Source organism: Thalassophryne amazonica, chromosome 4 (assembly GCF_902500255.1).
Source record: "Thalassophryne amazonica chromosome 4, fThaAma1.1, whole genome shotgun sequence".
NCBI classification, from domain to species: Eukaryota; Metazoa; Chordata; class Actinopteri; order Batrachoidiformes; family Batrachoididae; genus Thalassophryne; species Thalassophryne amazonica.
The window spans coordinates 19273795-19299935 of NC_047106.1; the positions used below are offsets into that span (position 1 = coordinate 19273795).

Consider the following 26141-nt stretch of genomic DNA (forward strand, 5'->3'; position numbering starts at 1 on the left):
GCTCCCAGTATGTACTGAGTGCCCTGTATGGTAGCACCCTGACATCGGTGTGAATGTGAGGCATTATTGTAAAGTGCTTTGAGCGGCTGATGTAGATGGAAAAGTGCTATATAATGCAGCCCTTTTACCATTCATCCCGATTACTGCTCTTCGATCCTGACCTGTGAGATCACAATTTTGACATTTAATTTTCAACCCTGATCTTTGATCCCAACATTTCATCATACATGGACAAGTAAAAGCACAGTAATTGTTCTGCTGATAACTGTGCTTTTATCCAGACCTTTCATCCTGAGTGCTGACCTTAAGACATAAACTGATATTGTGAATGGTGCCATTTAACCCTGATAACTGACCTGATTGCTCATATTTGATCCCAATAGCTGAACTCTGATCCTGATCTGTTTGAATTTTAATATCCTGATCTTTGACTCTGAGTATTAACCATCACTCCTTATGCCTCTCATCTGATCATAATTCTTGAAATTTGATTCTGAAATCGAATGAATGTAGTCAGGATCAAAGTCCAGCATTAAGGATCAAAGTCAGGATCCACCCACTGATTTAGAGCACCTCAAAAGTTTAATGGGTTCATCCTTGGCTCATACATAAACGCTTTACCAAGTTTAATTAAAATCTGTTTATTAATTTTTGCATAAGCATGCTAACGAACAAACGTCGATCAAATAACTTCTTTGGAGGTTGTACATAATAACTACACATAGGTTAAATTTGCTCCATAATTATTATTATTAGTGTTTTGACAAAACACTGTCTTATTTAGTTTCCTGACGTGTTTTTTGTTGTAAAATAATTGATATGATCATAAATTGAAGCATTTCATTTTTAATGTATGCATTTGCATTAACACTGAGTGGTGAATTGTATCAATGCCCAAACATGTAGACACCAGAGGTTCTGAGTTTAAGAAATATATTAACAAGTTTCTCGAGGTTACCCCGTTTCTTATTTCTGGACCAGAAGTGAGAACACAATCTGTTCAGGAGAACACGTGGCGTTAATTCAACCCATGGTAGCGTTGGACTGCAGGATCTCTGGTAAGGGCACAAGAACACGCATACAAACACCCACAGCCAGGATCGCCACGGCAGCACCCGCAGTCAGACCTCGCCTGAGGATCAGCTGGTTCACGGAGAGACGGCCACGCTTCCCCTGATAGACCGCCTGTCTCTCCTCTGGGACGTTGGCACTCATGGAGATGTAGCCGTTAACTGACTGTAGGCAGAGAGAGAATCAGACATCCCTCCTTTAAAAATTCATGTTTTAGAACCTGTACTGCCAAACGTGGGCAGCGTTTTAGGGCACTCACTAATGAATCAACTGTGAAGCCATCCAAGAAATGTTCACTGTTGACTGTGATAAACACTTTCAATATAATCCACTCACATTTAGTTCTGTCAGTGTTAAAAATAATCCACTCGTATCCTCATTATTTTCCGTCTGGATGGCAGCGCTGTTAGCCGGGTTGCCATCGGCTGCATTTAGTAAGGCTTCGTATTTGTTCTTCTGTGCTCGTTTCACAGCCTGCAAACCGCCGTCGAAATACATAGCTGTAAAATTGACCTCCTTCCAAACCAAACACATTTAATCCAAATACGTCTGACATATATAGACACAAGATGCTGCAGATCCAAGACAGAATTAGCCGGTGCCATACCTCCTCTGTCATCCTCTTCCAGTTCAGCTTGAAGATGATGTTGATGTAGAAGGTTGATTGTAAGCAGCAAGAGATGAGCAGGCCGAGCCAATAACCTATGGAGAAACACAGCGTCTGTCTGTGTTCACATAGATGATCCTGTCCGTTCTATGTGGACCCCATTTTTATGTTCAAATTACCTAAACATCTGAGTTTTGCAGCTAACATTAAGACTATGATGGTTGGAAGTCCGATGCCGTAGTAACCGATGAGGTTGCCCACAGCTGCTATCTTCTGTTTGCCCGTGCCCAAGAAGATGCCTGTGCACACGCACTGAGAAACAAATCTAATTATGTGCTAAGTGCTGCATATTTACAGAATAAAATGAGAAAAAGTAACTCACCACAAGACCATCAAATAACTGAAGGATGCAGTAAACGCTCATCATGTTAGAGATCAAACCGATGATCTTCCTGAAATAACGTTTTACAGTTAAGATTCTATCCACAGTGCACAATGTGTGCATTTGGTCACGTTTGTGTAACAATCAGAACAGTAAAACGTGCGTGCCGCTGCAGAAACTCACTGATCAGAGGTGAAGATGGAGCCGATCACTGACTTTGTGGAGCCAAGCAGCAGCCCTTCAAAAAGCGCCATGCTGACTGCAAAACAAGGTTCTGTGAGCACTTTCAAGTAGCAGCAAATGTTAAAGATATTAAAGAAACACAACAATAACAACACGCGTGTTATAACTGACCTGCAACACCGAGGGACACCTTGGCAGTGACTATTGCTCTGGCGGTGTCTCCTGCCCCGAGGGCGTTGCCCACGCGTGCACACGCTGCCGCTTGTACACCAACATGGAACTATGGATACATGCATTTATTATTATTGTTTTAAATTGAAATGTTGCCACATTGCAGATTAGCAAACATGAATTTCTGTCACGGTTGGGCTTTGTGGGGTTAATTTGTGTCTGTCAACCACAACTATATTTTGTCAAAATATGTTAGAATGAGTTACAAGAGATTACATCAGTTCTGTGCAGTTGTCAGGGTTAGTCTTAAGGCCAATATCGATTTGCACACACAATGTGTGTGTGTGTGTGTGGAGGGGGGGTGAAAGGCGAGCGGATCATCAAGTGGGTGATGTAAGACCAGTTGTTATGACGATGTTATACTGAAATGTGAAAGGAGCTTATGCTACCACACCAGCAGATAAGCAAAAAAAAAAAAAAAAAAAGAAAATTGAAAAGAAAATTGAAAAGAACCGCTAGTTTTTAAGTCTTTTGCACAATAATTTAATTTTGGAGGAGGATTCCAACTTGGGCTTCGTGCAACTTGGCCAACTGATCAAGATGTTGCAATCTGATATTTAATTCACAAGCTGAAACAAAATAGTGTCTTCCTGATCTTGGTTTTACATTGTCAAATCAAAATCAATTTTATTTATATAGCGCCAAATCACAACAAACAGTTGCCCCAAGGCGCTTTATATTGTAAGGCAAAGCCATACAATAATTACGGAAAAACCCCAACGGTCAAAACGACCCCCTGTGAGCAAGCACTTGGCAACAGTGGGAAGGAAAAACTCCCTTTTAACAGGAAGAAACCTCCAGCAGAACCAGGCTCAGGGAGGGGCAGTCTTCTGCTGGGACTGGTTGGGGCTGAGGGAGAGAACCGGGAAAAAGACATGCTGTGGAGGGGAGCAGAGATCAATCACTAATGATTAAATGCAGAGTGGTGCATACAGAGCAAAAAGAGAAAGAAACACTCAATGCATTATGGGAACCCCCCAGCAGTCTAAGTCTATAGCAGCATAACTAAGGGATGGTTCAGGGTCACCTGATCCAGCCCTAACTATAAGCTTTAGCAAAAAGGAAAGTTTTAAGCCTAATCTTAAAAGTAGAGAGGGTGTCTGTCTCCCTGATCTGAATTGGGAGCTGGTTCCACAGGAGAGGAGCCTGAAAGCTGAAGGCTCTGCCTCCCATTCTACTCTTACAAACCCTAGGAACTACAAGTAAGCCTGCAGTCTGAGAGCGAAGCGCTCTATTGGGGTGATATGGTACTACGAGGTCCCTAAGATAAGATGGGACCTGATTATTCAAAACCTTATAAGTAAGAAGAAGAATTTTAAATTCTATTCTAGAATTAACAGGAAGCCAATGAAGAGAGGCCAATATGGGTGAGATATGCTCTCTCCTTCTAGTCCCCGTCAGTACTCTAGCTGCAGCATTTTGAATTAACTGAAGGCTTTTCAGGGAACTTTTAGGACAACCTGATAATAATGAATTACAATAGTCCAGCCTAGAGGAAATAAATGCATGAATTAGTTTTTCAGCATCACTCTGAGACAAGACCTTTCTAATTTTAGAGATATTGCGTAAATGCAAAAAAGCAGTCTTACATATTTGTTTAATATGCGCTTTGAATGACATATCCTGATCAAAAAATGACTCCAAGATTTCTCACAGTATTACTAGAGGTCAGGGTAATGCCATCCAGAGTAAGGATCTGGTTAGACACCATGTTTCTAAGATTTGTGGGGCCAAGTACAATAACTTCAGTTTTATCTGAGTTTAAAAGCAGGAAATTAGAGGTCATCCATGTCCTTATGTCTGTAAGACAATCCTGCAGTTTAGCTAATTGGTGTGTGTCCTCTGGCTTCATGGATAGATAAAGCTGGGTATCATCTGCGTAACAATGAAAATTTAAGCAATGCCGTCTAATAATACTGCCTAAGGGAAGCATGTATAAAGTGAATAAAATTGGTCCTAGCACAGAACCTTGTGGAACTCCATAATTAACCTTAGTCTGCGAAGAAGATTCCCCATTTACATGAACAAATTGTAATCTAATAGATAAATATGATTCAAACCTCCGCAGCGCAGTGCCTTTAATACCTATGGCATGCTCTAATCTCTGTAAGAAAATTTTATGGTCAACAGTATCAAAAGCAGCACTGAGGTCTAACAGAACAAGCACAGAGATGAGTCCACTGTCTGAGGCCATAAGAAGATCATTTGTAACCTTCACTAATGCTGTTTCTGTACTATGATGAATTCTAAAACCTGACTGAAACTCTTCGAATAGACCATTCCTCTGCAGATGATCAGTTAGCTGTTTAACAACTACCCTTTCAAGAATTTTTGAGAGAAAAGGAAGGTTGGAGATTGGCCTATAATTAGCTATGAAAGCTGGGTCAAGTGATGGCTTTTTAAGTAATGGTTTAATTACTGCCACCTTAAAAGCCTGTGGTACATAGCCAACTAATAAAGATAGATTGATCATATTTAAGATCGAAGCATTAAATAATGGTAGGGCTTCCTTGAGCAGCCTGGTAGGAATGGGGTCTAATAGACATGTTGATGGTTTGGATGAAGTAACTAATGAAAATAACTCAGACAGAACAATCTGAGAGAAAGAGTCTAACCAAATACCGGCATCACTGAAAGCAGCCAAAGATAACGATACGTCTTTGGGATGGTTATGAGTAATTTTTTCTCTAATAGTTAAAATTTTATTAGCAAAGAAAGTCATGAAGTCATTACTAGTTAAAGTTAAAGGAATACTCAGCTCAATAGAGCTCTGACTCTTTGTCAGCCTGGCTACAGTGCTGAAAAGAAACCTGGGGTTGTTCTTATTTTCTTCAATTAGTGATGAGTATTAAGATGTCCTAGCTTTACGGAGGGCTTTTTTATAGAGCAACAGACTCTTTTTCCAGGCTACGTGAAGATCTTCTAAATTAGTGAGACGCCCTTTCCTCTCCAACTTACGGGTTATCTGCTTTAAGCTGCGAGTTTGTGAGTTATACCACGGAGTCAGGCACTTCTGATTTAAAGCTCTCTTTTTCAGAGGAGCTACAGCATCCAAAGTTGTCTTCAGTGAGGATGTAAAACTATTGACGAGATACTCTATCTCACTTACAGAGTTTAAGTAGCTACTCTGCACTGTGTTGGTATATGCCATTAGGTAACATAAAGAAGGAAACATATCCTTAAACCTAGTTACAGCGCTTTCTGAAAGACTTCTAGTGTAATGAAACTTATTCCCCACTGCTGGGTAGTCCATCAGAGTAAATGTAAATGTTATTAAGAAATGATCAGACAGAAGGGAGTTTTCAGGGAATAGTGTTAAGTCTTCAATTTCCATACCATAAGTCAGAACAAGATCTAAGATATGATTAAAGTGGTGGGTGGACTCATTTACATTTTGAGCAAAGCCAGTTGAGTCTAATAATAGATTAAATGCAGTGTTGAGGCTGTCATTCTCAGCATCTGTGTGGATGTTAAAATCGCCCACTATAATTATCTTATCTGAGCTAAGCACTAAGTCAGACAAAAGTTCTGAAAATTCACAGAGAAACTCACAGTAACGACCAGGAGGACGATAGATAACAACAAATAAAACTGGTTTTTGGGACTTCCAATTTGGATGGACAAGACTAAGAGTCAAGCTTTCAAATGAATTCAAGCTCTGTCTGGGTTTTGGATTAATTAATAAGCTGGAATGGAAGATTGCTGCTAATCCTCTGCCTCGGCCCGTGCTACGAGCATTCTGACAGTTAGTGTGACTCGGGGGTGTTGACTCATTTAAACTAACATAATCATCCTGCTGTAACCAGGTTTCTGTTAGGCAGAATAAATCAATATGTTGATCAATTATTATATCATTTACTAACAGGGACTTAGAAGAGAGAGACCTAATGTCTAATAGACCACATTTAACTGTTTTAGTCTGTGGTGCAGTTGAAGGTGCTATATTATTTTTTCTTTTTGAATTTTTATGCTTAAATAGATTTTTGCAGGTTATTGGTAGTCTGGGAGCAGGCACCGTCTCTACGGGGATGGGGTAATGAGGGGATGGCAGGGGGAGAGAAGCTGCAGAGAGGTGTGTAAGACTACAACTCTGCTTCCTGATCCCAACCCTGGATAGTCACGGTTTGGAGGATTTAAGAAAATTGGACAGATTTCTAGAAATGCGAGCTGCTCCATCCAAAGTGGGATGGATGCCGTCTCTCCTAACAAGACCAGGTTTTCCCCAGAAGCTTTGCCAATTATCTATGAAGCCCACCTCATTGTGATGTCGTATCTGTGACGTACAAGTCTACAAAGTGAAATCCTGATCCAGAATCCGGATCCAGATCCAGATCACCTCCAAAATTTAATGGAGCATTCCAAGGCCCAACACCAGTGTGTTGTTAAAATCCGTTAAGTAGTTTTGATATAATCCTCAAAATCTGACAAAGTGAATCATACAAATTGAAATCCTGATCCAGAATCTGGATCCAGATCACCTCCAAAATTCAGCAGAGTCTTCCATGGCCTAGTATTTTTCTGTGGTACAAATCTGGTGAGAATCCATGAAGTATTAACCCTTCAAAACCTATATAAAGTGAAATCTTGATCCAGAATCTGGATACAGATCCATATCCAGATCACCTCCAAAATTTAATGGAGCGTCCCAAGGACCAACACCAACGTGTGGTGAAAATGTGGTGAAAATCTGATAAGTAGTTTTGACGTGATCCTCAAAACCCGACAAAGTGAATCGTACAAATGAAAATCCTGATCCAGAATCTGGATCCGGATCACCTCCAAAATTCAGTGGAGTCTTCCATGGCTTAATATTTCATCCCAGTCTCACTTTTTTTTTTTTCGTGCTCCCGTGATGAAATGAGTCAAATTTTTGTGACGGGGTGTTTTGTAACTCACTATTCCTAACCCTACTCCAACCCCCAATCCTAACCTTAACCATAACCTAATCTTACTCTTTCCCCCCACCCTAACCATAACTACCCCTGATCCCTCTGCTTCACTTTTAATTTCATGCAGCCATCACGGAATGAATTAGAATGAATTTGTGCTGCTGTGATGAAAATGAGGCGCTTTTCATCACAATATCACCAACCAATAGATTAATCTATATTTCATGCTGCTGGAACATGACTTGCCGTGAGACCAGGTTGTATCTGTGGTGCAAATTTGGTTGTTTTTTTTTTTTATGTAATTCTTCAAAGCCTATATAAAGTGAAATCTTGATCCAGAATCCAGATCTGAATCACCATCAAAACTTAATGAAGTCTTCCATGCCCTAATATCTCTCTGTGGTTCAAATTTGGTGAGAATCGGTGAAGTAGTTTTGACGTAATCCTGCTAACAGACAGACAGACAGACAGACAAATAAATAAACACAGATGATTTTATTATGTCCTTGGCAGACATAAGTTGATTTGTATGCACTTTGGGTTAGATCCCTGGTTGATAGTAAATCAAATGAAAATACATCCTAGTTGATCAGCCCCAGTAACAACTTAACATAGCAAAATCATGACATTAATGTGAGTTAATTTGAGCGCAGCTGTATGTAGTATTGATCTGAGTCCGAAGAAAAGGTTTAATGTAAGGACATGACAGTACCATGTATGTTATAACCGCAATCATTATCACACCATGTTGGGCAGCCAGCTCCTATTCACTCAGCATACCTAATCACAAGACAAACCACAAAACACAGCTGTCACTCAGCCTTTGCTAAATCGATATAAAATTAGAAAATATTTCAAAAACAATTACCTGCCAAGAACCCTCCGATCTCATAAATCCACCACTCGAAACATATCATGAGTGTGCTGGGAATTGCAAGTTTCATGTAGGATCCCCACTCCTGCAGTGAATCCACAGACCAGCCTGCAGATGGAAACGGAACCTTATGTACAGAGACACTGCCAATTTCAGAAATAAACAATGAAATATCGGGTTACCTCCCCACGTAGCTACATGAAGCTTCTTCCACCAAATGTATGCAAAAAGAAAAGCACACATGTAAATCTGAGACAGCGTGTTGGCCGCTGCAGATCCACTGAAAGACACACACGCGTGCTGATATCTATAGGTGCTACATTTTAGTCTGCTTTTTAAACAATAATAATTAAAAAAAATAAACTGACCCAACACCAAGGTTCATCGGGTAGAGAAAGATATAATTTGTTATCACATTTGCAATGTTTGCCAGGGCAGCAGCGTACATCTGGGGCAGTGTGATTCCCTGGAACACACAAATACACAAACACCAAAGGATGATACCAACAAAACATTTTCTTCCTGTATCTGCACAATTTAATGGGATTAACACTGATGTACAAATGTAAAATATGTACAAAAAAAACAAACAAAGACTGTGACTATAACACAATAATGTAAGTACCTGGTTTTGCAGGTAAGACACCATAAGTTGATGCAAAAAATAGGCCTAAAATACAAAAACAGACCAAATAAATAAATAAATTATAGATGGTGTAATGACATTTGACAAAAAATAAATAAATAAAAATCAATATTTAAATGAGAACAAGATTCATAACTCACCGGGACAGCAGGAATATAGACTATAATATACAGCTGGGCTATTCTGAAACAAAGACACTATACTCAGGTACACGCCAACAGAAATAATCACAGTTCTACCTCTATTACTCTCACCAAAAATATAAATGCAACAGTTTTGTTTTTGTTCCCATTTTTCATACATTGAAGTAAATAAATAAATAACATTTGTGTGCACAAAAGCCTTATTTCTCTTGAGTGTTGTTCACATATTTGTTAGAAATGCGAATTAGTGAGCACTTCAACCTGGCTACGATCATCCATCCATCTGGCTGGTGGTGCATAGAAAGATGATTATTTAGGGCTTCATTTATTACAACATCCTTGTGAATAACCACTGAGATAATGGAATCTTTGAAAAGGAAAAGACCTGTTGACCCTGACTGGGCATGTTGTTGGGCAGTGGAAGGAATACTTCGAGGATCTCCTCAATCCCATCGTCACATCTTCCGAAGAGGAAGCAGATACTGGGGACTCAGAGGCGGACTCATCCATCGCCCAGGCCGAAGTCACCGAGCCTTGGTGGCAGGGCTCCTGGGGTGGATGAAATCCGTCCTGAGTACCTTAAGTCTCTGGATGTTGTGGGACTGTCTTGGTTGACACGCCTCTGCAACATCGCGTGGCGGTCGTGGACAGTGCCTCTGGATTGGCAGACCGGGATGGTGGTCCCTCTGTTTAAGAAGGGGGAGCGGAGGGTGTGTTCCAACTACAGGGGGATCACACTCCTCAGTCTCCCCAGTAAGGTGTATTACAGAGTACTGGAGAGGAGAATTCGACCGATAGTCGAACCTCAGATTCCGAAGGAGCAGTGTGGTTTTCGTCCTGGTCACGGCAGTGGACCAGCTCTACACACTCCATCGGGTGCTCGAGGGTTCATGGGAGTTCGCCCAACCAGTCCACATGTGCTTTGTGGATCAGGAGAATGCATTTGACCATGTCCCTCGTGCTCCGGGAGTACAGGGTCCGGGGTCCTTTGCTAAGGGCTATCCGGTCCCTGCACGACCAGAGCAGGAGCTTGGTTCACATTGCCGGTAGTAAGTCAAACCTGTTTTCAGTGCACATTGGCCTCCGCCAGGGCTGCCCTTTGTCACCGGTTCTGTTCATTATCAGTATGGACAGAATTTCTAGGCGCAGCCAGGGTGTAGAGGGGGTCTGGTTTGGGAACCACAGAATCTCATCTCTGCTTTTTGCGGATGATGTGGTTCTGTTGGCTTCGTCAAATCAGGACCTTCAGCGTGCACTGGGGCAGTTTGCAGCTGAGTGTGAAGCATTCGGGATGAAAATTAGCACCTCCAAATCTGAGGCCATTGTTCTCGACCGGAAAAAGGTGCCTTGCCCTCTTCAGGTCGGTGGAGTGTCCTTGCCTCAAGTGGAGGAGTTTAAGTATCTTGGGGTCTTGTTCATGAGTGAGGGATGGATGGAGCATGAGATCAACAGACGGATCGGTGCAGCGTCTGCAGTGATGCCGTCGCTGTATCGGTCCATTGTGGTGAAGAGAGAGCTGAGTAGGGGGGCAAAGCTCTCGATTTAACGATCGATCTACATTCCGACCCTCACCTATGGTCATGAGATTTGGCTCATGACCAAAAGAATGAGATCGCGAGTACAAGCGGCCGAGATGAGTTTCAGCCGTAGGATGGCTGGGCACTCCTTTAGAGATAGGGGGAGGAGCTCGGTCACTCGGGAGGAATTCGGAGTCGAGCCGCTGCTCCTCCACGTCGAAAGGAGCCAGCTGAGGTGGCTCGGCATCTTTTCCGGATGCACCCTGGACGCCTCGCTGGAGAGGTGTTCTGGGCACGTCCCATCAGGAGGCCCCGGGGAAGACCCAGGACACGCTGGAGGGACTGCGTCTCTCAGCTGGCTTGGGAACACCTCGGGGTTCCCCCCGGAGGAGCTGTGGGAGGTGTGTGTGTGGATCAGGAAGTGTGGGCGGCTTTGTTAGAGCTGCTGCCCCCACGACCCGATTCCGGATAAAGCGGAAGAAAATGGATGGATGGATGAAAAGGAAAAGAAATTTTTATTCTTTTATTCTATTTTTTTCTTTTTTGCACAGATAGTATTTACTGCTATTTTATTTGCTCTTTTTATTGCTTACTAGCTGAGTTACCCGTTCTACACATGGGTAATAGAGAAGAATTTAAGCTATGTCATTGTATATTTCATGTCACTTTCGTTAAGGTGTAGTAAGATGTATTGTGTGTATGTTTGTGACATTCACGAGACTCAAGTGAATGATGATAAAAAGGTGATAGCGTGTGATATTACTGCAGTGCTGTCGGATATATAATGTTCTTAGTGTCTCTGCAGATGTTTCCCAGCTCTATTACATTTCATCTGTTTAGCACAGGTTTTACAACCTAACGCCCCTTGCTTCTTGGGAGGCATATCGACAGTCTGCATGCTGTACACTGGCCCGTTCGGATTATAATTAAAGTCCACCCTCACCAGCCGCTACTACATAGTAAGTAAAGTGTGATGCTTGCTACCTGACCTGAGTACCATGTGAACAAAAATATAAACGCAACACTTTTGGTTTTGCTCCCATTTTGTATGAGATGAACTCAAAGATCTAAAACTTTTTCCACATACACAATATCACCATTTCCCTCAAATATTGTTCACAAACCAGTCTAAATCTGTGATAGTGAGCACTTCTCCTTTGCTGAGATAATCCATCCCACCTCACAGGTGTGCCATATCAAGATGCTGATTAGACACCATGATTAGTGCACAGGTGTGCCTTAGACTGCCCACAATAAAAGGCCACTCTGAAAGGTGCAGTTTTGTTTTATTGGGGGAGGGGATACCAGTCAGTATCTGGTGTGACCACCATTTGCCTCATGCAGTGCAACACATCTCCTTCGCATTATCCGTGAAGAGAACACCTCTCCAACGTGCCAAACACCAGCGAATGTGAGCATTTGCCCACTCAAGTCGGTTACGACAATGAACTGGAGTCAGGTCAAGACCCTGATGAGGATGACGAGCATGCAGATGAGCTTCCCTGAGACGGTTTCTGACAGTTTGTGCTGAAATTCTTTGGTTATGAAAACCGATTGTTTCAGCAGCTGTCCGAGTGGCTGGTCTCAGACGATCTTGGAGGTGAACATGCTGGATGTGGAGGTCCTGGGCTGGTGTGGTTACATGTGGTCTGCGGTTGTGAGGCTGGTTGAAACGACTTTGGAGACGGCTTATGGTAGAAACATGAACATTCAATACACGAGCAACAGCTCTGGTTGACATTCCTGCTGTCAGCATGCCAATTGCACGCTCCCTCAAATCTTGCGACATCTGTGGCATTGTGCTGTGTGATAAAACTGCACCTTTCAGAGTGGCCTTTTATTGTGGGCAGTCTAAGGCACACCTCTGCACTAATCATGGTGTCTAATCAGCATCTTGATATGGCACACCTGTGAGGTGGGATGGATTATCTCAGCAAAGGAGAAGTGCTCACTATCACAGATTTAGACTGGTTTGTGAACAATATTTGAGAGAAATGGTGATATTGTGTATGTGGAAAAAGTTTTAGATCTTTGAGTTCATCTCATACAAAATGGGAGCAAAACCAAAAGTGTTGCGTTTATATTTTTGTTGAGTGTATAAGGCTTACTGTGTGTGTGTGTGTGTGTGTGTGTGTGTGTGTGTGTGTGTGTGTGTGTGTGTGTGTGTGTGTGTGTGTGTGTGTGTGTGTGTGTGTGTGTGTGTGTGTGTGTGTGTGTGTGTGTGTGTATATGTGTGTTCATGCATGTGCGCTTTCAAACTAAGGGCCCCCGGTGACCTCCCCCTTGGTGCCCCCACTCACCATACCAAGTTTGATGTCGATTGCTTAATTACTGTGTCTGTGCATACATATAAGGCTGACTGTTTTTAATTCCCTTTGTCCTTGTCAAGTGTGACTGATGCTTCTGGGTTTTTCCCATATGTATACATGAGGACTGCAAACAAAATCTACCTCTGGGTACCAATGAAGTAACTTCATCTTCAACATAAACGTATTGTAAGCCCTGGATCTTTCATAGTTCTAAATAGTAAAAAAAAAAAAAAAAAAATCTCTGAGTACAAAAGATACAATTTATTAGATTTCAGGTGACATTAGACAGATCTGGGTCCCTACTGAATGTAGCTACTGCAGGAACTTGTCCAGGAGGAACCTTGAACAATGGTACAGTGATGTTTTATGGAAAGTGAGACGTCTCCCCCGTTACAATGGGCGGACCTGTTCTTGCAATGATTTCTATTGAGTTTGGCCATGTCACTAACTGGTTCAAACTGTCCATGTCACTAACTAGTTCATACTGGGACACGCGAGAGCACCGTGGTCCACTGAGCAGATAAATGTGCAGACATGCTGGCAATTTTAAGAAGATAAATGTAGATAAAGTGGTCTTAGACCTCAGCAAGAATGCAGTCTCCCTTCTCATGGAGATAGTAGGGTTTTTAGCAAGAATGCAGCGACCCTGTGCAGACCTGCTGGCACTTATAAGGAGATAAGAGTGGTGTCAGCACTGTTCCTGTGTATTAAATGTATTGGAATCAATGATATAAAACACAAGTATTCCTAAAGTACATATTAACAGTGTGTTAGCATTCTGTATAGATTGACATTATTGATGTTATACTGTAAGTTCTAGTGCTGTAAAAGTCAAACCTTCAGAGTGTCAAAGCTGAATGATAACTGTGACAGTATTGTTGCTGTTGATTGTATTAGATTTGGGAAGAAAAGCCACCTACAAATTCTTAAATTCTTTTTGAAGCCTTGTAAAACTAACTTGGTTTATTTGGTATGAATTTGATTTCTTTCCTTCTTTCTTTAAAGCACTGAACTGTTTTAAGACATGCTATGAGGGGAGACTGAGAGGTTTTGAGCCTGATACAGAAAAAGTAGGGCGTGGTTTTCCATCTTTTGTGTTCTGAGAACATTCCTCAATAATGTGTGATGTTTTGACTCACTGGGTACAATGTTGAGAAATGTTGGTTTCTCAGAATGCAGAAGATAGAAAACCAAGGCCTACTTTTTCTGGATCAGGCTCAAAATCTCTCAGTCGCCTCTCATTTGAAGACTTCGGGCTACCTCATCAGCTGTATATAGCTTTGGACTGATGTCGTTATAATTACCTGGCCACCTCAGGGTCCTGGCCCAGGCTTAACAGGATGGGCTCAGCATTAATGAGCAGACCCCAGCAGGGTAGACAGAACAGCAACAGGATGATGACGGCCCGCTGGAGGATCACACCGACACGTAGAAGGTTCTTACCACCAAACGTCTAGATGACGGCCAAGAGAACATGTTAACATGGATCGTCTGAGGATGGAACAGGAACGCTTGACTTCAGGAGTCAGTGAAAAAGAGCCGTGTTAGAATGGTTTTCCAGACCTGAGACACTAAAGTATCACACGCCATGCCGAGGCCACCTCCAGTGGCTGCTGTGGAAATATTAATGGCCTGAAATGAATATAAAATAGAGAAGAATGAACGAGTGTGCATTTCAATGTAAGCAATAATTCAACTTTCATAACTAATGAACTAATGACAGATTTGGTCACCCATACTGCAGAAATAAGTTAAACAGGGAGAATGCATCCAAAATGGCAGTGGCTAACATATCAGCTAAGATACATCATCTGATTTTATAAAAAAGTCTGCTCTACCTTTGTATGAACTGTTATTTAAAACAATCAGATATACATCACAGTCACCTGTAAAAAAACAAAAAAACAAAACAAAAACCTGGAGTATGAACAAGCTACCCTCATATAGTTGTTCTTTTATTATCTAGCTAGCTACACAGCAACATTAGCATGTGGATGTCTCCTAAATTAGCCTGTTTCTTTGTGAGAAATTAATGTATACTGCTAAGATATTTTCATCCAGTGAAAAAAGAATGCTACACCATCTGAGATTTTATTAAAGTTTAACCACTAGTGTGAAATATTTGTGTTATTTATTCACTCGACCAGGTGATAAAATAACAATAATGACTGTTATAATCAAACGCTATTTGCACCACAGTAAAATCGTTGCGCAAAATCGTTGGAAGTGTTATTTTTACCTGGTTCTTTAATGCAAGATTCTGCCCCTTACCAAAAACCAAACCATTGTATTGAGTTTATTAAAGGTCACGTTAAAAACCAGGCCTGGGACCCTCACAGACAGTGTCCATCTTGTGAAAAGCCCCCAAAATGAGTCATACAACACTTTTTATACCTTGTGAGTGTTAACAATAGGTGTGGTTTAGTCTCACATTTCTTATGTTACTGGCTCTCACCAACAGGGGAAGATCTCTCTGTGTCTGAAACTTGGACACATGATAAAGTAAAACTTAACTTATATTTCTCAGAACTTCCAAACAATAACACAAATACTTGATAGCTAACATAAAACAAAGAATTAGCACAGATATTATCTAATAGAAGGTTTCCTGTTTGTGTTTGTATGTAACTATCTAATGGCCTTTCTAAGATCACCGAAACATCAGTGACTGTCAGCAATCCACATCGCAACTGTCACTTTTGGTTTAGTGCATTTTTTTTCTCAAATACTCAAGGAAAGAACACAAATAACTCGGAGGAAAGAGAATGGTGCCAAATCACAACTCTTCCAATGAGTCTGCATGCTTGCATCATTGCACAGTGCATTCACTATAAATATATTCAATAGATAACTTACAGCACAAGCTAATCCATAGCCAGCCAACACGTTGTTTCCCAGACGGCCACAGAACATTGTAACAACAAATGGAAGCATGGAAAGAAGGATCTGAAATAACATCTGGAAAGACAACGATGGAACATATAGTTGATACAGGTACTACTTTGGATTTAAAATTGTGGAAATTGTTAAAAAACACAATAATCATGACATAATTGTTTATTCTGGAGACCTTTCTTGAGCCCCTGGTGCAAATCTGATCATTCAGCCCATTTCCATGTTCTGTTCAGGTTTTTTGTTGGCATAATGTAATTTCAGCTGCTTTCAGTCTTCAGCCATACCTTTACACCTTACCTTTCTTTTGTCACAGACCGAACGGTCCGCCCCTAAAAATCAGTCCCTTTTGCATCAGCGCATGTGACATTTCGGACCACAGCAGCACCTCTGAGACATTCTATTCACCCAAAGCAATCAAATGGATTAATGGGATTATTAACCATCAGATGATCCATCCAACCATCAGATGTAAAACCTCTTATATCATTCTAAAGTCAGTTTTAAGCAGAACTGAGGCCATTTTAAGCAGAAACTCTGCGAAATGTCATGGCGCATTGAAATGTCCGATGCGCAGTGAACGCATCAGCCAGCAGCTCATTTAGCTGCAGTGCTCTGATCATTTCCGCCACCTTTTATGATGAAATAATGCTGAATTTATGTGGAAATGATTGTTGTACTAAAGCTTCAGATATCTGTCGCTGAGATAGATGATAACTGGAGTGCAGTTTGAAGCAGAAATGAGGTGTTAACCCGTGAACCGCATCATCAGGGGGCCCATTTTTTAGGGGACTGTTCGGTCGGTGACACCGGGTTTAACAGTCACGTGTTCATCATTACTGTTTGATTTATCAATTTTACTTTGATTGCTGTTAGTTGTTAGGAATCTCTTGAATGCTGTATTTATTGTTGATGTTTTACATCGTTGTATTCGTAAGAATGGATGGTCGCTCAACTGAGTTGGGTTCGCTCTTTGGAGCCTGCTCTTGTGAAGCACCTTGAGATGACCTACGTTGAGATTTGGCACTAGACGAGGGTCAGGTCAGGTTTTGGAGCGTGCACCGGTGCTGCATCCAACCACCACACCACACAGTGCCTTGGGTCCGGGATGCCAATCACGACAGCATACATTTCTCCCTATTGCATGCAGGAAAAATCGACCTACACTATGATTTCTGCAGCAAATCAGCAGTGCAACAAAGTTTTGCTATTATCACCCACAACACTTGTTCCTGTTTTAAATATATGAGGTGCAGAGAAATGTTTTACCTTCTGTACTTCTTGTTCTCTGCTATGTCGCATATAGGCAAAAAAAAAAACCCCAAAAAACAGGTGGTTTTGTGTTTCATTACGGAGCACACCACACAGAAGGAAAACAAAAGACCTGCTAAGTGATAGTCAAAAAAATAAACCTTTAACCTCTTCACTTCCTTGTACACAAACACACACACAGTTTAGTGACGTGTGCAGACACGTGTGTTCAGATAGCCGTTAGTCAGTCTGGTGAAAAACTCAGAAACCACTTTTACATTATAATTTTCTTTAGGCAAATTGTTAAATCACAGAGCACCACAGTGGATTAGTGGTTAGCACTGATGCCTCACAGCAAGAAGGTCATGGGTTCGATTCCCCCCTGTGGCCTTTCTGTGTTGAGTTTGCGTGTTGTCCTTGTGTTTGCGTGGGTTCCCTCCTACCACATCCAAAAACATGCAGGTTAGGTGGACTGGAAACTTTAAATTGTCCGTAGGTGTCCGTGCGGGTGTGGATGTTTGTCTGTCTATATATGGCCCTGCGACAGACTGGTGTTCTGTCCAAGGTGTACCGTGTCTCACACCCTATGACTGCTGGGATAGGCTCCAGCCGCCCGTGACCCTTAATTGGAGTAAGCGGTTGAAGATGGAGTGAGTGAGTGTAAAATTGCCTGGATGTACAGTACGATTTTTCTAAGCAAAATTGTAATTATAAGTATGTGTTTTAAACACATTATAAATCTCATTACTCACAATGGAGGTACTTGGCTCATGCTAATGTTTGGTGCGATGATAGCACTTTGACATCGCACCTGATGAATTAGTGCATTACTTTAAAACTAAAACATATATCTGATATTTTCACTTTATAAAACTTCAGACGTGATGTTAATTTAAATAACTTGTCCGAAATTAGTTTGGTTAAAATTTTAACCATAAGTTAAAACTGTATGCCTCTGGATGACTTGGGTGATATTGCCGGCATATCAGTATGGGGTCAAAAGAAATGAGTTTTTCTTTTCTGTGATCAGTTCTCCTTTGCCTGCAGAGGATAGATCGGTTTCTTCTGGAACCAGCTCTCCTCTGCTTGCAGAGAATAAAACTGCACATCTACTACAAAACCTTTAACAGGTAGTGTACTTAGAGTGAGGAAAATATGTATTTGTACACCCTGTGATTTTGCAAGTTCTCCCACTTAGAAATCATGGAGGGGTCTGAAAATTTCATCTTAGGTGCATGTCCACTGTGAGAGACATAATCTAAAAAAAAACAATCTGGAAATCACAATGTAAGATTTTTTAATAATTTATTTGGATGTTACTGCTGCAAATAAGTATTTGAACACCTACCAACCAGCAAGAATTCTGTCTCACACAGACCTGTTAATTTTTCTTTAAGAAGCCCTCTATAAAAGACACCTGTTCACACACTTAATCAATCACACTCCAACCTGTCCACCATAGCCAAGACCAAAGAGCTGTCTAAGGACACCAGGGACAAAACTGTAGACCTGTACAAGGCTGGGATGGACTACAGGACAACAGGCAAGCAGCTTGGTAGAAGACAACAACTGTTATGATTATTTATTAGAAAGTGGAAGAAACACAAGATGACTGTCAGTCTCCCTCGGTCTGGGATTCCATGCAAGATCGCACTTTGTGGGGTAAGGATGATTCTGAGAAAGCTCAGAACTACACAGGAGGACCTGGTCAATGACCTGAAGAGAACTGGGACCACAGTCACAAAGATTACATTAGTAACACATGATGCTGTCATGGTTTAAAATCCTGCAGGGCAGCAGGGTCCCCCTGCTCAAGCCAGCTCATGTCCAGGCCCGTTTGAAGTTCACCAATGACCATCTGGATGATCTAGAGGAGGCATGGGAGAAGGTCATGTGGTCAGATGAGACCAGAATAGAGCTTTTTGGAATCAACTCCACTTACCATGTTTAGAGGATGAGAACAACCCCAAGAAAACCATCCCAACCATGAAGCATGGGGGTGGAAACATCATACTCTGGGGGTGCTCTTCTGCAAAGGGGACAGGACGATGGCACCGTATTGAAGGGAGGATAGATGGGGTCATGTATTGCAAGATTCTGGCAAACAACCTCCTTCCCTCAGTAAGAGCATTGAAGATGGGTCATGGCTGAGTCTTCCAGCATGACAATAACCCCAAACACACAGCCAGGGCAACTAAGGAGGGGCTCGTAAGAAGCATTTCAAGGTCCTGGAGTGGCCTGGCGAGTCTCCAGACCTGAACTCAATAGAAAATCTTGGGAAGGAGCTGAAACTCCAAACCTGAAAGATCTAGAGAAGATCTGTATGGAGGAATGGACCAAAATCCCTGCTGCAGTGTGTGAAAACCTGGTGAACAACTATAGGAAACGTTTGACCTCTGTAATTGCAAACAAAGGCTACTGTACCAAATATTAACATTGATTTTCACAGGTGTTCAAATACTTATTTGCAGCAGTAACATACAAATAAATTATTTAAAAATCATACATTGTGATTTCCGGATTTTTGTTTATTTTTAGATTATGTCTCTTACAGTGGACATGCACCTAAGATGAAAATTTCAGACCCCTCCATGATTTCTAAGTGGGAGAACTTGCAAAATCGCAGGGTGTTCAAATAGTTATTTTCCTCACTGTAACTGGTTTAGACTTAATAAATGTTTGTAACTGTTAAGCTTTGTTCACCACACCTGCAAAAATATATTAGCAGTCTAAAAATTATCATACCACAACGTATTGGAATATAATTGGTCCGATAACGGTTTTCAAAGTTATCTGAAAAGCTAATCCAATAATGAAAACATTAGCTTTGATAATTAGCAGTTAGCGGATTAGTGGAACCGTGCCCACCACTGCATATTAGATAACTTTAAGCCATAATAAGGAAACAGTGCTGCAACACAATGGCAGGATTTATCGATTATGATTAAATATGTATACACTAACCGGCCACTTTATTAGGTACACATGTTCAATTGCTTGTTAACACAAAAAAACAATCAGCCAATCACATGGCAGGAACTCAACACATTTATGCATCTAGATGTAGTGAAGGAGACTTGATGAAGTTCAAGTCGAGCATCAGAATGGGGAAGAAAAGGGATTGAAGTGACTTTGAACATGGAACGGTTGTTGGTGCCAGATGGGCTGGTCTGAGTATTTCAGAAACTGATCAACTGGGATTGTCACGCATAACCATCTCTAGGGTTTACAGAGAATGGTCTGAAAATGAGAAGCTATCCAGTGAGCAGCAGCTGTGTGGACGAAAATGCCTTGTTGATGTCAGAGGTCGGAGAAGAATGGGCAGACTAGTGCTATCGTGTCAATGTAGACCATCTAGAACATGTGTAGAACATCTCTGAGGAATGTTTCCAACACCTTGTTGAATCTCTGTCACAAAGAATTAAGGTCATTCGGAAGACAAAAGGGGGTCCTGTCATGATACTAGCAAGGTGTACCAAATAAACTGGCCGGTGAGTGTAATTTAGAAGGTTATCAAAACATTTCTCTCAGTATTTTCACAATAATTATTCAAGGGATTAGAGACAAATTTATTGGCTGTGATTATAATAAAATGTATTTTATTTATCAACTTAGATTTCATAAATATTATAGCTAAAGATACCTACTAAAATAGTTAGCTATGGCTATTTGTGAGATTTTCTATAATTTATTTTAATACATTTTCCAAAATACATATTTTAAGTGTTTTTCTTTTGGGGAATTTCAGATAAAGTGGATTTATCGTGCTCGTGACAGACCAGAGTAGGTCATCAACATCAGGCCTTACCAGAGGTCCTGTCATCCTGAGAATGTGGTACAGTTCTTCCCGATGCACACGGGGAACCCTATTGCGCAGCCAGCGGCAGCAGAAGATCCGGTCACTGGGGTTCTCCATGTCTGCACGACCACACACCAGTGCACGTAGTATTTCCAGCGAATGTTCTTTGACATGAACATAGAATGACCACAGACACAAAGTTCACCCCAGATATGTGAATAATTCAACATCTTGAACAGTTACTCATTAAATTCACTTCAGGTTAGTTTTATATCTGGCCAGGCATTTGAGGTCTGACAGTGTGATTTAAATGGTTGTAACAGTTGTCATGATAAATTAGGTCTATCATTTTATTTTCAATAACTAGTTGCAGTTAAAATGTACTTGGTCTTTGAGAGAACTTCAAAACATGATACATTATCATTAACTGTCCTTATTTCTGTGTTGCCTGGTTTGATAGGAACCAGGCAACACAGTGTGTATTAAGGAGTGATTGGTTAGCCGCATTCAATTTGCATTCGCTGCTAAAATGCTAACTGATTTTAAAATAAAAGATGTGAATAAATTTGACCATAAACATTGACACTGATCAAGTGACTACAATTTAGCGGATAGGAATGTCGAGCCTGTTTGTCAATTTTTACATTTAAAACACTTTTAAAACTTAGCATGGAACCATGTAGGCTAAGCTAACTAAGCCTAGCCTTCCATAATACTCGCCTGAAACCACAGGACGGATTGTTTGATGGTTGCCTATGTGCCTACATGCAGGGTTGGGAGGGTTACTTTAAAAATGTATTCAGATACAATTACTAGTTACCTGTTGAAAAATGTAATCAGTAACGTAATCCAAGTACCATAATATTAAAGTAATGTAATTTGATTACTTTCAATTACTTCTGGATGACTTCAATATCAAATATGCTAATACAGACAAAAGAAACTAAATAGAAATAGTCTTGACTACATAGTACAGTTTATTAAGCAAAAATAAAACTGTTTCTTTTACACGGCATCTGTTTTACTTCACATTGTGAATTAAGAGCACCACAGTATTGTTTTAAACACACCCAGTGTTCACCTGCTAAATTTTCAACAAAAAATGCCAAACAAATGAAGGATAATGAAAACTCAGGTGTGTGCAGATGAATGTGTAATTAAAAGTGGCTTGCAGAACAATATACAAAACCAAAAAAAGTCTACTATTTGTTCATTCAATTCGCACCATGTTTAACATATCAGTCCACTTATTGAACTTTCAAAATAAGAACAACAGCATAATGAAAACCATTAAGTAAATACTGTCAGTAAGGAGGCGTGATCGCCATTTTAATTCCGGGCAAGTTAGTGATTTGCGTGAATAGAAGTTCAAGAAACAGGTGGAATATGCCGGAAAGCTGCGCATGTTGGCAAAGTCACAAACGGAGGAACAAGGGAGACAATATTTCCTTCCATAAGTAAGTGGTTTTGGTTCTTCTTGTCACTTTGTCCGTGATATTTGGATGATAAACAGCTGTATGTCTCCTGCCGTACCTGTGTCACTCTTCACTTATGTCTAGTTGATATTTTCCACTGCTAGACCAATGTCTAGTTAAAATACTTGTCGTTAGTGATTAAAATTGTTCGCAAGACTGGGATTTTTTTTTTAATTTGCACCTTAAAATAATGAGATTATAATGACCCACACTGTGCCACTCACAGTCACACCCACACATAGAGATGTGCACCCACACCACTGACTTCATGAATGAAACTCGATCAGTAAAGGATAATTGTGTCAAAATATAATATATATATAAATGTAATGGTTTTAAGAGCCGCGCTGCACTGAACAGCAGCTGCAGCAGGACGTCTCAGCTCAGCAGCTTGAACAGCGCAGATCCGTGTAACTTTCAACACTAATATTTGGGAATGTGTGTGTGTCGGAGTAAGTTTAATACTTTCCTGACATAATTTAATGTAATTTAAATTTACTGGCTCAATATCCAGGTCAAAATGACATTTTTTTTAACACGTATTTTGCGAGCATTTTTCTGAGTGTGTTCAGTTGCGGGTCTCCATTGAAAATGCATTAACATCCGGGTACTTCATCAATATTTTTCCCGGTTTCACTGTCCATGAAGGGAGAAAAAAAATATTATATACAGATAATATCATAAAATGCATTAAAACTGTAATCCTGCGAAGTAATCCCCATTTTGACTAAATATACCTGTAATCTGAATACGTCTTTTTTTCTGTAACTGTAGCGGAATACAGTTACCTTTTTTTTGTATCCTAATTACGTAATGCCATTACATGTATTCCGTTACTCCCCAAGCCTGCCTACATGTTTGGCAGAATATTGATTTGATTGGAATATTGGCTCATACATGAGAATTGAATTATGCCAAAATTACCTTCATTGTTGACATGATAGAGTCACGTCAAGAGGGGGAGTTGTTAGATAATATCTGTGTTCATTCCTTATTTTATATTTTATGTTAGTTATCAAGGATTTGCTGTTGTTATGTGTTTAGAAGTGCCTGGAACCTGGTTCAAACTGGTTCAAAGTTTCAACAGAAGAGTTACGTTTCACTTCCATTACATATGCGCAAGCTTCAGATATAAGGAGGGCTTCCCTCTGTCTATGGGGAGCCAGTAAGATTAGGTTTGTGAGACTAAAACCCACCGACTGTACCGCCGACACTGTCTTGTATAAAAGCCATTTGTCTGGCATATCAGGGTCCTTCAGAAGATGGAGTCCTGTGTGGGCTGTGTCCCTGGGGACCCAGACCTAGTTTTCAGCGTGACTTTCAATAAATTCAAACTGAGGAATATATAGATTTTGTTCTTTGTAAGGGACAGCATTACAGTAAGAACCGAGAGGATTAATAGTATCATTATCATTATAATTGTTGTTTTATTTTTACTTCTAGTTTGTCATTTGATGTTTGAATAGATCACAATGGAAATAAGTGTTTTCACTTTCTTGTGTTATCCATGTATTTTTAATGCATTTACAATTATATTATGTATTTACATTGAACTTACTAAATAAAATCACACACGCATACTTTTAATATATAGATGATTTACTGCCCTCTGCTGGATTAGCATGTGAGTCCAGAATGTAAATATCAATTTTCATTGTTCAGTGATGTTAGCCAGTATAGGGAGCTTCTCTAAAAATATTACTCCCATCAACATTTGGTTTTGGCGCCATTCATCCTTGACCCAAAATGCATAAGCAAACCAAACACAAATGTCAGCTCTCCAATGTTTGTGAGTGATCAAAATTGTGCACACACGCACGCACAGCTGTTCTGCATTTTGCTGTAAGCAGGTGCTTTTAGTTTGACAAAGAGTGGCAAAAGACATTAAAAGCAAACTGACTAAACCAACTGAAAAACAAAAACACAATAAATCAATAACACTACCGACAATGTTCAAATAACATAAACCAACATAACACCATTTAAAATCCCAAAACCCCAGTCTCCCCTGGTGCATTGCAACACAACATTCATTGTTTATTGGTCAGTTAAAATTGCTAATTTCTCCAAAAATTTTTGTCCTATGAACTTTCTTTTTCCACAACGTTCATCCTTGACCCAAAATACATAAGCATACCAAATGGCAATTGTCAGTTCTCCCTGGTTTTCACGTGATCAAAGCCATACACACGCACACAGACGCCACTTGGCTATTATAATATAGAACCATACTGGCCATTTTTCAATATCACCACAAAAGCCACATGTTGGGGACTAGTTTTGTGTGATGTGGGCCTCCAAGATAAAATAGCAAACATATGAATTACTAACACGCTTGTAAAAGTTGAATATTCTGTCCTGTGTTTCTTTCCTATTATCCACTGTGAATGTTTATGTTTTACTTCAATTTGTGTTTTTTTCTGGTGCAGTTTCAAAAGGAAATTGTATTCTTACAGCTATGAGATGAACTCACCTTAATTTCATGTATTTATGGGTGATTCTTAGACTACGGGCACTTATTATGTCCTTTGATCATATTGTATGAAAAACAGAAAAAAGGGGAAATTTCACACTTTTATAGTTATCTTTACAATGAAAGTGTGTTAAGAAATTTGTTCTAGCAGTCTATGATGACTTTTTCACCTTTTTTCAGCATCATTATATGCAAATATTGCCGTTTTGTGCTTGTCCCACACCCAGGCTTTTGATCTTCAATGATAAAAATGAATGGTAAAGAAACGTTTTTTCTAATGTTTTAAAAATCTCTGAATAAAATATCAGTACAATAATCAAAACATAATTGGGGTATTCAATGTCATACAACTGTTGTGATTTTTGTAAACAAAATGTAGTTGTCCCGCACTATTGCCGTAATTTCCACCACAACACTGTAATGTCCCTAAACAGTTTGTATGAAAGATTGTTTGGGTAGTTTCTATGGAGATAAACAGTGACATCAGAGCACATGTATATAGCACCAAATCACAACAAACAGTTGCCCCAAGGCGCTTTATATTGTAAGGCAATGGTGTGGTGGAAATTACATTTACAAGGCCAATAGTGCCCATAGTTAAAGAATCACCCTTATGTGTTTGTTTGGCAGGGACAATGCAATCAGACATAGAGCAAGTGTTTGCAACTGATGTGATGCAGAGTTTGTAGCTACAGTTAATTCACAACTCTTGTCCCTGGATGGGCCTTTCTACAGTTTACATAATTAACAATCTCATTCACCATTTCATTCAATCTTTGGTTTGGTTTGGTCATTGAGGACAACTTTGGATGCTGTAGCTCCTCTGAAAAAGAGAGCCTTAAATCAGAAGTGCCTGACTCCGTGGTATAACTCACAAACTTGCAGCTTAAAGCCGATAACCCGTAAGTTGGAGAGGAAATGGCGTCTCACTAATTTAGAAGATCTTCACTTAGCCACTTAGCTTCGATCTTAAATATGATCAATCTATCTTTGTTAGTTGGCTATGTACCACAGGCTTTTAAGGTGGCAGTAATTAAACCATTACTTAAAAAGCCATCACTTGACCCAGCTATCATAGCTAATTATAGGCCAATCTCCAAACTTCCTTTTCTCTCAAAAATTCTTGAAAGGGTAGTTGTAAAACAGCTAACTGATCATCTGCAGAGGAATGGTCTATTTGAAGAGTTTCAGTCAGGGTTTAGAATTCATCATAGTACAGAAACAGCATTAGTGAAGGTTACAAATGATCTTCTTATGGCCTCAGACAGTGGACTCATCTCTGTGCTTGTTCTGTTAGACCTCAGTGCTGCTTTTGATACTGTTGACCATAAAATTTTATTACAGAGAGTAGAGCATGCCATAGGTATTAAAGGCACTGCGCTGCAGTGGTTTGAATCAT

The 26141-nt window shown here is 40.3% G+C and overlaps 1 pseudogene; it reads right to left on the minus strand.

The window, feature by feature from the left end:
* Nucleotides 1-904: 904 nt before the first annotated feature.
* On the minus strand, nucleotides 905-20966 carry LOC117509467 (annotated as a pseudogene).
* Nucleotides 20967-26141: the final 5175 nt, after the last annotated feature.